Consider the following 12129-nt stretch of genomic DNA (forward strand, 5'->3'; position numbering starts at 1 on the left):
CCTTTCCTACCAACACTGTCACTAAAACCATCGGATGCGCCAATGGCAGAAGCTTTGTTGAAGCTGGAGAAGTTTGCGACAGTCTTGTCGGTTTCATCTTGCTCAACATCAACTTCCGTTCTTCTGAAACTCTCTGTGTGCTTGCTGGATATGTAAGTGTCATTTTCCAATCTTCTCTCAGTGAACTGGTTTGTTTCCTCCTCCAGAGGCATTTTGTCTCCCTTTACAAGCTGACGTACAACACCACGTTCTCTGCCCCAATTCTCTTTCCACTCATTTTCCACAGTAAAGAGACTATAAGTGTCACCCTTTTGGCCAATTGATTTTACAGATTCTCTATTCCTTTGCCCTTCCCTTTCTTTATTACCCCCTCCTCTTCCTTCTTCCGACTGCAAAGGTTCTCCATACAACTCTTTTGCCTTCTGAACATTGCCTCTTCTTTCTATAATGTGCCAGCCCGAACTGCTGATCGGATGCTTACCAAATGGAGCGTCAGACGTTACTATGAGAAATAGTGACAAGGAGAAATTGCACTTAGTAGTTTTCTGGTATGCATCATTACTTATTCACCTTAAATGACGTATGAAGTCAGTACTTACAGCTCTCAAAGGTGCATACTGCATCACAGCAGGAACATATGGAGGGTGGTGCTTCCAGCTCCTCCCACCTACAGAGAAAACATTACTAAATATATTGAGCATACTTCACACAGTCAATTTCATTCAACTCTAGAGATTCACACATCAAATAAAATTGAGGAACATTCTCATCTACTGATTTAGCAGCCTCAAATGCACTCAACTGTGGCACCATTTTGTAAACCATTACACCTCCTATGCAACATGTGCCAATAGTTTGACCCCTACTTTCGTCAACTGACTGCAAAGGGATATTCTGTCGCCCACCCCTACTGTTGTTCATAATCACCAGGGATTAATACACCTTATCCAAGACTTGTCTTTTAACTTAATTTCATTACCAAATTACCACTCATAAAGTTCCGGATAAAATCTACTCAGGCATGTAAATAGCAGGCATACAATTAATAGATTATTCGGTTTTAATTTCATTATCACCTGAAACATAATATGCCTATAAACCCACAAGCATGGTTCTGACTTTTTGGTTGTGGTGATACAGGCCATTTTACTGAAATGTGTACAAATCTTTTAGACCTACTAGACAGATTATATCACTAAAAATATTAGTCTATTGGCAAAAATGTTAATCCTCCTATCATGACCTCAGTTCTAAAAATAAAATTTAAAAAAATCTCCCCTTTACCAGTCAATAAAAGGATTAAGGCTCAATCCAAGCCTGTCAGTTTTGAATTCAGAGAAAGATGGTTGGAAATTTGATCAAACCACATTATTTGAGAAGTAAGATTTTCACATGGAGAAATATTTTTTCCGCTCTTTCCAGATGCATCGCCTTCTGTAACAGTTCCAACACTTTCCAGTTGACATTTGGCCATCCATTGACAGCTGGATGAAGTTAACAGAATTAGTTGGAAAACACTTTGCTCATCTTGTCAACTGCTGTGTAATATCCTGTAAACTTAAGTCTTAAAATACTTGACCCCTGCTCATTTACAAAACCCAATTTGCAAATCTATTTGTTTGGTTTGTAAATTGTGGTCAAGGCTTTCATCAAACACAATATATGCTGCTTTTTGGGACACCTGTCAGTAAGCGTCTTAAAGAATGGGGCAAGTCAATGTGCAGACATATGCATACTTCGCTCACAAACAAATCTTGCCATTCAGGTTCCCTAGAACATCACTAGAACATTCCCTAGAACATCAAGTGTGTAGTATAGCATTTTGCCCTCGCGGTTTGTAGGCCAAGATTGGCAAATAAATTAAGTCAGATATGAATACCTTTTAAAACTTACAATTACTTATTTTCCATTACTGTTCCATCGCCTTACAAACCCTGAATGATAGAAGTGACTGTGCGATGAAACTAAAATAGTTTAGAACAAAGACTCTTATTAAACAAATGACATTTGATTTGCAGCTTGTTTAGTATAGAGCATATTTGACATGTTTAGTATTTGATTTACATGTTATAGTATGTCGGTATTTTGGTAAATATTTATTCCAGGCAGGAAATTAGAACTCCCACCTGGTACAACAACTTTGACATTACCTCAATAAATCCATTGGCATATAACTCATCCTAAAATGTATTACATGTCAACTATGTTAAAGACAAACTAAATGGTCATATTGTGTAACATTCTGTAAAATGAACGAACACATCTGTAAATGTTTCCATTTACAGATTGAGTTGTACATTTGGGATAAATTACAGTAGCAATTAAATATTTTAGTTACCTGCCAGCGGTAGTGTTGAAATTGCAGGACTTTGACTTGCTTGAAGGATCAGAGCTTATTGACATCGTACAGTGGAGATAGATTAGCTAAACAGGTAGGCAAAAATACAAGAGTTAAATGGGTAGGACGCCATTGTTCAACAGTAGTAGTCAAGGTAAGTTTCAATGTATATTTTATACAACAAACAATTAATTCTATTATATAATTATAAAACCCAGAATCGCGATTGTGGCACCTCCCCTTGCGGCCGCCTGCACGAGCGCCTTTTGCCGATCACGCCTCAAATGTGCGTGATCACTGGTGTCGTGACATTTCACTGCATATATGTATAACCGTTAGTATATGTATGTGATAAATAATCTCTTGGACTTGACAATGCTATGTCATACTATGAGGGTAGCTCAGGTAGGTACAGTAATCAATATAAAGCCCGGCAAAGAGGCTGCTCTCTCTCCCTAGCCAACTTAGTTTCAAACTCCTGATTTCTTTGAAATCATATTTTCTTCTCAAACAGAAAAGTAATGTTCAACAAATCTTGCAAATATTTTGTCATTGGTTTATGTAACAATCATGATGTGAAACATGCAGCCCGTCCGCAAAGTAGAAGCTAGAAGCTTTAGACAGTAGACAGCTCCTAAACAATTTTCCCCTTCCACCTCAAAATATCCCAAATGTGCACATACATGTCAAGCAAAGCCCGCAGGTCTGTTGAAACGGTCCAGTTTATTTTCTCCCACCTCTAATAATTCCAAAAGCAAATTTTTTTAAATTAAAGAAAATCTGAACCTTAAGTGTTCACATTGACATAGTAAGGAAGTAGGACCTCCTACTTGTTGTTGGACTCCAGGGAAAAGGAAAGTGTCCACAGAAAATCTCACAATGCTGCCCCCTGTCATCCAGAAACGGGAACTACTGCCTTCTCGCTTGCCATCCGCCATACAACTGGAATAAAGCATGGCACAGTAACAAACAATTAAACTTTACAGCACTAGGATATAAATCATTGCCAGACATTTTTTATAGAATTGGAACATTATATAGTATTCGTAGACATTTCTCCGTGAGTAACATACCCATAATTGTCGATAACATCCAGTCTAGGCATGGTGTTTGGGTGTTTGGAGGTTGTGGCATGACAGAAGTCCACATATAATCTCTCTCCAGCTGATACAGCGCCTGTCTGGGCAGCAAAGTACACCAGCTCCCCTAGATGGAACCCTTGGCCAGGAGACAGTGGCTGCCATTGAGCTGAACATAAATTACAGAAAAATTGCATGATAAATAAAAATACTGTCTAAAATACAGCAGCACTGTCTCAAATGAGTCTTCAGTGGAGGTATATTTCTATCTCTGGGTGTGTTACCATTGCAGACGGTGAGGCTGAAACTACGTTTACTTCTTATGCTCTTCAGAAAGGTCTTCAGGTGCACCTGAGGTCTGTAGCCCACTTGGTATGAATAGTGGAACCTACGAAATGAGTGAACAACAAAATGAGATCCCTTGGCTATAGATTAATCTGTAGAGCGATTTAAGTTTCAGCATCAAAGCAAGGCAAAGGCATGTGTGCAAGTCACAGGTCATCACTGTACTGAAGGGAGAAGTGGATATTCCAGTACTAAAAATATTTTAGTATTTAGAAAAATGCCCTGTGCCAGGAAATAAAGTTAAGTCTCAATGGGCTTTATAATCAACGTCATCAAGCCTTTATTATTGACTCCTACTTATATGGGGATCCAACACCTATGTTCTAATCCATCATATCTCCCAATGCCTTAAACTCCCCAAAGCATAATACCCAATCATATTTATCAAAATTAGCCGAGAAGCTCCGGTAAAGATGAGATCATCAAGCAAGCCAATATGCAAATCTAGTAGTGACAGCACTCCACCATAATGGTGGCTTGGTTACTTCTTGAGTTTTCTTTTGGTTTAGCTTCTTGAGCAGATTTGTCTACATCAATATTACCTGTTGTAACGACAATGAATTGGCAGATGAAGTGGTACTGCTCTGATGACATGGTAATGGACTTGGGGAGCCGGAATGTAATGCAGAAAGTTGGTATAGATCACCTGGCCTTTGACAATCTGTGGAGGCATATGTATGTGGGAATGATTCCATATTTCAGACAGGATTTATTTAGATCGTTTATCGTAGCACTTCACAATATCTTTCACTAGCCACAACATGATAACACGGTACTACAAAGTGTTGAAACGCTATTGTATATCGAGCGAGACATACCTCGACAGGTTCTATGTACAATCTATGAAATATTTATGATTTAACTTTAGAAGGGAAGATTATATCATTGAAAGGTTTAAGAAAGTTAAATCCTTTGCTAAGGCACTGAGGAATTGGCAGGTGTGTCGTGGATATTGACATTTTCAATCCCTCCCAATTATATTTATTAGAAGTCCGATAATTATACTATTTACGATCAATAATTCAAATAAATGTTATTTCGACATGTCAAAGTTTCCGAGTTTCTTTTCTTCATAATAGTGAAATCGTACGGAGCTGAATCAGCATTCATAATAATTGTTGATCTTGAATAATCATTCATCTTTTCCAGCTATGTCGGTATTACGGATCACCCATAAATTATCCACTGAAATAAACAAGTCGTGTTTCTCGAGTCGGCCTCCTTGGTTTTGAAGCTAAAACACAAGAAAACACGTGCATGATACAGTTGTATTAAATCAATGACTTGACGCGCCACCTGCTCTCGCGCACCAACGAAGACGCCAAATCAAATGGACAAAGTGATTCGCGGCACAGATCCACTGTTAAAATGCGGAGCCGACGCTCTCCTACCTGGACGGCGCCCCGGCATTCCACTAGTCCGTACTGAAAGAAGACAACCTGGCCGACGCTCTCCTACCTGGACGGCGCCCCGGCATTCCACTAGTCCGTACTGAAAGAACACAACCTGGCCGACGCTCTCCTACCTGGACGGCGCCCCGGCATTCCACTAGTCCGTACTGAAAGAACACAACCTGGGCGACGCTCTCCTACCTGGACGGCGCCCCGGCATTCCACTAGTCCGTACTGAAAGAACACAACCTGGGCGACGCTCTCCTACCTGGACGGCGCCCCGGCATTCCACTAGTCCGTACTGAAAGAACACAACCTGGGCGACGCTCTCCTACCTGGACGGCGCCCCGGCATTCCACTAGTCCGTACTGAAAGAACACAACCTGGGCGACGCTCTCCTACCTGGACGGCGCCCCGGCATTCCACTAGTCCGTACTGAAAGAACACAACCTGGCCGACGCTCTCCTACCTGGACGGCGCCCCGGCATTCCACTAGTCCGTACTGAAAGAACACAACCTGGGCGTCCACGCGGCTCGGGCGACACGAGCCCAACTGGAACGACGCGGGAGCTGACCACGCGCCGAGCTGGGAGCGCGCCAGGGACACGCGGACGTGGTTGTCGCCGCACCGCACGTCCACACCGCGCGGCGCCTCGCTCGTGGGGTGGACGTGGCTTTGCGGTCTCGCTGGGAACAAAAGTCTGGCGAGTCCATTAGGAAACGACCCCCGACCTGAAACCGGCCGAAAAAGAGCCGGCGGTATGAGGTGACCCGGTGAGTGCAGGAACACCGGCACGGGGCGGGAGGACGCCGGCGCGGCCTCTTCGCCCCCGAGCTTGACTTCTGGCTTCGCCTCTTGCCAGACCCGCTGCACCTGCTCTGTCCATGCGGCTGTGCTGCTCAGCTGCGGGACCAGGGATGCAGTTAAAGTCCAAACGGACAGATAAAGGAGAGGTGCGTCGAATCCCATGCTCAGTGCACTAACAGAAGCCTGAGCTAATTAAAAAGGCGTTTCTTCTTCCTGCTTAGCTAATTAACACACCTGGTGGCGATGACGCGGTCATGCGTCACACGGAGGGCTGGGTGGTATAACTCAACTTACCTCGCTATTGTTATTGCTCGTATTTTTATTGTTTTTAATCTTCTTGGCATTTTTCAGATACATTCTGGCTAAAAGTATCTGAAACACTGCAACCGCACAGACATCATTGAGATCTCGTTGGAACAGGTTGGCCGGTTTCAGACGTCTTGTTCGAGTTTAATCACTATCAATGTACATTTAGAGTTTGCTATGTGTAGACAGACAACCCCGTCTCTCATCTCGTGGCCGTACGGTCGGTCAAACGCAGCCTGGTGAAGCTGTATCTCCCAGTTTCTATCTGTCTAAAGCTATTTTATCTGGATCAAACTGTCATAACATGTAAATACGCAGAACTTTATGTCTGTGGTACTCTCAAAGGTATGTCTTTGTGAAACTTTCCCGTCTCTTGTAATAGAATGATCATAATTGTGACCAAGTAAGTGTTTTCAGTTTATATATGTCATAAGACATTTACACGATTATAGGCAATGCTATAGTATTGTTTCCGTTGTTTTTATGTGTTTGGTATGTCCAATATACTTGTTTAGGCCTGTATTTGGAAGCTAGACTATAATTAATATGATTTACTGATGGGATGGATATAAAATAAAGACGTTATTTCTTTTGCAATTATCCTTATGCCTCTGCATTATTTTACCTGCCCTGTGCCCTTGATTATAACCAATTCAGCCCTTTTCACCAGTTGAAATTCCTTTTAAAGGGCCAATACAACCAGTAACATGCAGTTTCCCACTTGCCAAAAAATGATAACAGCTCCTACCTTGTCACTGAAAGGTAAATTTTGCCCCAAAATAACGTGGGTTCATTAATGAGAGTTACATTTTAAAGATTATAGTTCACCCAGTCCTTTTTACCAGTTGAAACACCTTTTAAAGGGCCAATACAATGCATACAATGCATTTTCCACTTGCCAAAAAGTGATTACATCTCCTACCTTGTCACTGAAAGGTAAATTATGCATCAAAATGACTTGGTTTCATTCATGAGAGTTACATTTTAAAGATGATAGCCCACCCAGTCCTTTTAACCTGTTGAAATACCTTTCAAAGGCCAATACAACCTAAAAAATGCAGTTTCCCACTTGCCAAAAAATGATAACAGCTCCTACCTTGTCACTGAAAGGTAAATTATGCCCCAAAATAACATGGTTTCATTAATGAGAGTTACATTTTAAAGATAATAGCCAATCCAGTCCTTTTTACCTGTTGACATAGTGTTTCCACTTGCCAAAAAATGTATTTCAGCTCCAACCTTGTGACTGAAAGGTTGTTTATGCCTCAAAATAACTTCATCTAAATTTTAAAGACAATACCTTGTTAATGAATATTTTCAGCCATCAAAACAACTTCCTCATACCCTTGAAGATAATAACCCTTTATGGACTGGCCAGAGGAGGACATGGTGGTGGTGAATGGGCCAGATGAGAATGTGGTGGATGGCTCAGAGGAGGACATACTGGTGGTGAACTGCCCTGACGAGGAGGTGGTGAACGGCCCAAGGTAGGTCGTGGTGGATGGCACAGAGGTGGACATGGTGGTGGTGGATGGGCCAGATGACCATGTGGTGGATGGCTCGGAGGAGGACATACTGGTGGTGAACTGCCCTGACGAGGAGGTGGTGAACGGCCCAAGGTAGGTTGTGGTGGATGGCCCAGAGGAGGACATGGTGGACAGCCCAGAGGAGGATGTAATGGTGGTGGATGGCCCAGAGGAGGACGTGGCGGGTAGCCCAGAGGACGAGGTGGTGTTGGTGAATGGGCCCGATGAGGAGGTGGTGGTGGTCGACAGCCCAGAGGTGGACATGGTGATGGTAGATGGCCCAGAGGTTGTAGTGGAAAAAAACACATCTAACACTTAAACTGAAGAAGAGAGGTTCGAGAGAGTCGAGGTCTGAAGATATAAGACTTTATTATCACTTGCAAGAGGTGACAACAGAATCTGAGTTGGTTTGGCAAAGAACTCCCGAGCCGCTCACAGACTCCTTCTTTTAACCTCTTTCTGTTGGTCCAGAATGTACGTCTGTTTCCTCAATAAGGATCCCTTCCTTCCTCCTACACGGTCAATAGTGCAAAGAACCCATTTGTCTGCATTCTTTGACGTTAGTTACATTAGCAAACCTTCCCACGCTAATCCAGGCCATATTTTAGAGGGGATGTTTGCATTAATAGACCTTCCCATGTCATATGGCTCACGGCCAATAAAGCACCCATTCATGTCTTTGCTGACCCCTGTTTCACGCACACTTACTTCATTCATATAGCATATGGGAAAGATAATGAATGTTCTATCTTATTTAATGGTAGAATATAATGAACATATTTATTTTAAATGTACTAGTAAATTTCTCCCATAAGGTGCACATGCAGCCATTACTATTATTATTGTATAACTATTTCACCATAATTTAGTGTTTTCCTCTTTTGACTAATTCAGATTGTCCGTCACATTTACCTACAGCTGCACCACAGGAGCTGCGCTAAGAGGCGCCCACTACTACCGTGTAAATGTAGATATAGTGGTATATCGTATATAGTATTTATCATTATGTTGTTCTGACTGTTTATTAAAATATCGTATGTTGCACGTATGAAAAATGTCTAGGATACACGATGCAAGACATAAGTACTTCCTAATGTGTACCTTTAGGAAGATATACTGTTCCATATGTCCACTGAAACAAGGTAGAGGACACAGTGTTATTTTCTTTATGGTTATGAGTTAAGTAAGTTGGTTTGATGGCTCCAATTTTCATTAACATATTTAGATCAAATTATTTTGAGACAAATCAACCTTCAGTGACAAGATAAGAGTCACTTTTTGGCAAGTGGAAAACTGCATTGTAGGTATTTCAACAGATAAAAAAGGACTCCATTTGCTATAATCTTTAAAATATAACCCTAATGAATGAAACCAAGTCATTTCGAGGCATAATTTCTTTCTCATTGACAAGGAAGGAGCTGTAATCACTTTTTGGCAAGTGGAAAACGGCATTGTAGGTATTTCAACAGGTTAAAATGACTGGATTGGTTCTGATCTAGGGCACAGATCAGGTAAAAAAATTCAGAGGCATAAGGGTTATTGCAAAATAAATCATTATTTAATATCGAACCCATCGGTAAATCATGGAATTTCCCTTTGAGGATTAATAAAGTATAGAATCTTATCTTGTGAATCAAAATCTTAACAAGTCACGTTATTATAGTCTAGTTTCCAAATATACACCGAAACAAGGTATTAGACATACAAAACACATAAACATCAAAAACAATACTATAGCCTTTCATCACATAAATGTCTTATGACAGACAGTATATGAACCGCAAACACTTCTTTGACCACAATTGTGATCATTCTGTCATTCTCATTCTGTGACTACGCTAGCAGACAACATCGTTCCCATGGTGAAAGTTCGGATATTTCCAAACCAGAAACCATGGGTTGATAAATCCATCCGCTGTGCTCTGAATGCGCGCACGGCCGCTTACAACGACGGTCTTGTATTTGGAAATATGGACAATTACAAAGTGGCGTCGTACAATCTGCGGAGGGCGGTGAGGGACGCTAAACGGACGTACAGGGAGACCGTGGAGCTACAGATGGAGCGGGGGGACACAAGACGCTTGTGGCAGGGCTGCGGGCTATTACAAATTACAACAGCAGCTCCTCCCCAGCCACGAGTGTGGACGCCTCCCTAGCCAACAAACTGAACTCCTTTTATGCGCGGTTCGAGTCTGGCAACAGCACCGCTAGCTCGCCGGCTAATTGGAGTTACACCACTGGGGATGAGCGCGCACTCTCAGTGTCCTTGCACGAGGTCAGGAGGGCTCTGATGCGGGTGAACACCAAGAAAGCTGTGGGCCCAGATGGCATATCTTGGCGTGTACTGAATTCCTGTGCTAACCAGCTAGCCCCGGTGTTCACTACAATATTCAACATCTCCCTGGCTGAATCAGTGGTCCCGTCCTGCTTCAAGAAGTCCACCGTCGTTCCTGTCCCGAAGATCACCTCTCCCGCCTGCCTGAATGACTACCGTCCGGTGGCCCTCACCTCAGTGGTCATGAAGTGTTTCGAGAGGCTGATTAAGGATTACATCTGCGCCTCCCTCCCCCGCACCTTGGACCCGTTGCAGTTTGCGTACCGGCAGAACAGATCCACGGATGACGCGGTCTCCCAGGTATTGCACACCACGCTCACGCATCTCGATGGCCAGAAGGGGGCCTATGTGAGAATGCTGTTCATTGATTACAGTTCAGCTTTCAACACCATAGTCTCCACCAGACTGGCTGTCAAGCTGAAGGAGCTCGGACTGAATGCTCCGCTGTGCGCCTGGATCCTGGACTTCCTCACAGCCCGCCCCCGGGTGGTCAGGGTGGGGAAGCACATGTCAAGCTCCCTCACCCTGAATACAGGATCCCCCCAGGGTTGCGTCCTCAGCCCCCTCATGTACTCCCTGTACACACATGACTGTGTGGCCAGGTCCAGCTCCAACACCATCATAAAGTTTGCTGACGACACCGTTGTCGTGGGCCTGATCACCGACTGCGACGAGAAGGCCTACCGCGAGGAGGTGGCTGACCTGTCACTCTGGTGCCAGGACAACAGCCTCCACCTGAACGTCAGCAAAACTAAGCTGATTGTGGACTTTAGGCGAGGATCACAATCGAGGACGCACGCGCCCTTGGTGATTAATGGGACTTCTGTCAACAAGGTGAGCAGCTTCAAATACCTGGGAGTCTACATCACAGTGGACTTAACATGGACTGTACATACAGACACTCTGGTGAGAAAGGCGAGGCAGCGTCTTTACCACCTCAGGCAGCTGAGGAAATTCCAGGTCTCGGTGAGGATCTTCAAGTCCTTCTACTCTGGAGCAGTGGAGAGCATCCTGACAGGCAACATTACTGCCTGGTTTGGAAGCTGTACTGCTCAGGACAGGTGGGCCCTGCAGAGGGTGGTGCGTTCAGCTGAACGTACCACTGGAACTACCCTCCCCCCCTTGCAGGAGTTATACACCAGGAGGTGTAGTAGCAGAGCCCGCAGGATCATGAAGGATCCTCATCACCCCAACAATGGACTGTTCCAGCTGCTGCGGTCAGGCAAGCGCCTCCGCAGTCACACAGCGGGAACAGAGAGACTGAGACAGAGTTTTTTCCCGCAAGCCATTAGAACTGTCAACGCTGACCTCACCAGGGGTCCTCACTGAGCCATACACTAGGCTCCACTACCTACTGTACTGTATGTAGCATACTGTACCGCATACTGTGTCACTGTTCAGGTTGTTCGTGATGCCGTATTGCTGCGCCGTACTGTTGTATACTGTGCTGTATTATCCCAAACACTACCTCACTTTATTTGTGCCTCCCCACCCTAACCACCTGGGGGCGGGCTGAGACCAGGGTCCAGGGTCCAGGCATACAGCGGAGTGCTCAGTCCTAGCTCCCGCAGCTTGACAGCCAGGCTGGTGGGGACTATGGTATTGAAAGCTGAACTATAGCGGATGAACAGCAATCTCACATAGGCCCCCTTCCAGCCATCCAGGCGCGTGAGCGTGGTGTGCAGTACCTGAGACAGCATCGTCCATGGATCTGTTCGGCCAGTACACAAACTGCGTGGAACACGGAGAAGAACTCGGCTGGACAAATGGCTTCATCCGGCACCACTGGGTTCAGCTATGTCTCCGTCAGGCAGAGCACGCAACAGTTTCTTGTATCCCATAGGAATGTAATCCTCGCTCGAAGGTCATCCATCTTGTTCTCCAGGGACTGGACACTAGAAAGAATGATGCTTGTCAGAGGTGGACTGTGAGGTTGCGTCCTCATTCTGACCTGAATGCTGCCATGTTTATCGCCGTGGAACAGCGGCTCCATTGTTGTTG

This window comes from Zeus faber (genome assembly GCF_960531495.2).
Source record: "Zeus faber genome assembly, chromosome: 8".
Taxonomy (NCBI): domain Eukaryota; kingdom Metazoa; phylum Chordata; class Actinopteri; order Zeiformes; family Zeidae; genus Zeus; species Zeus faber.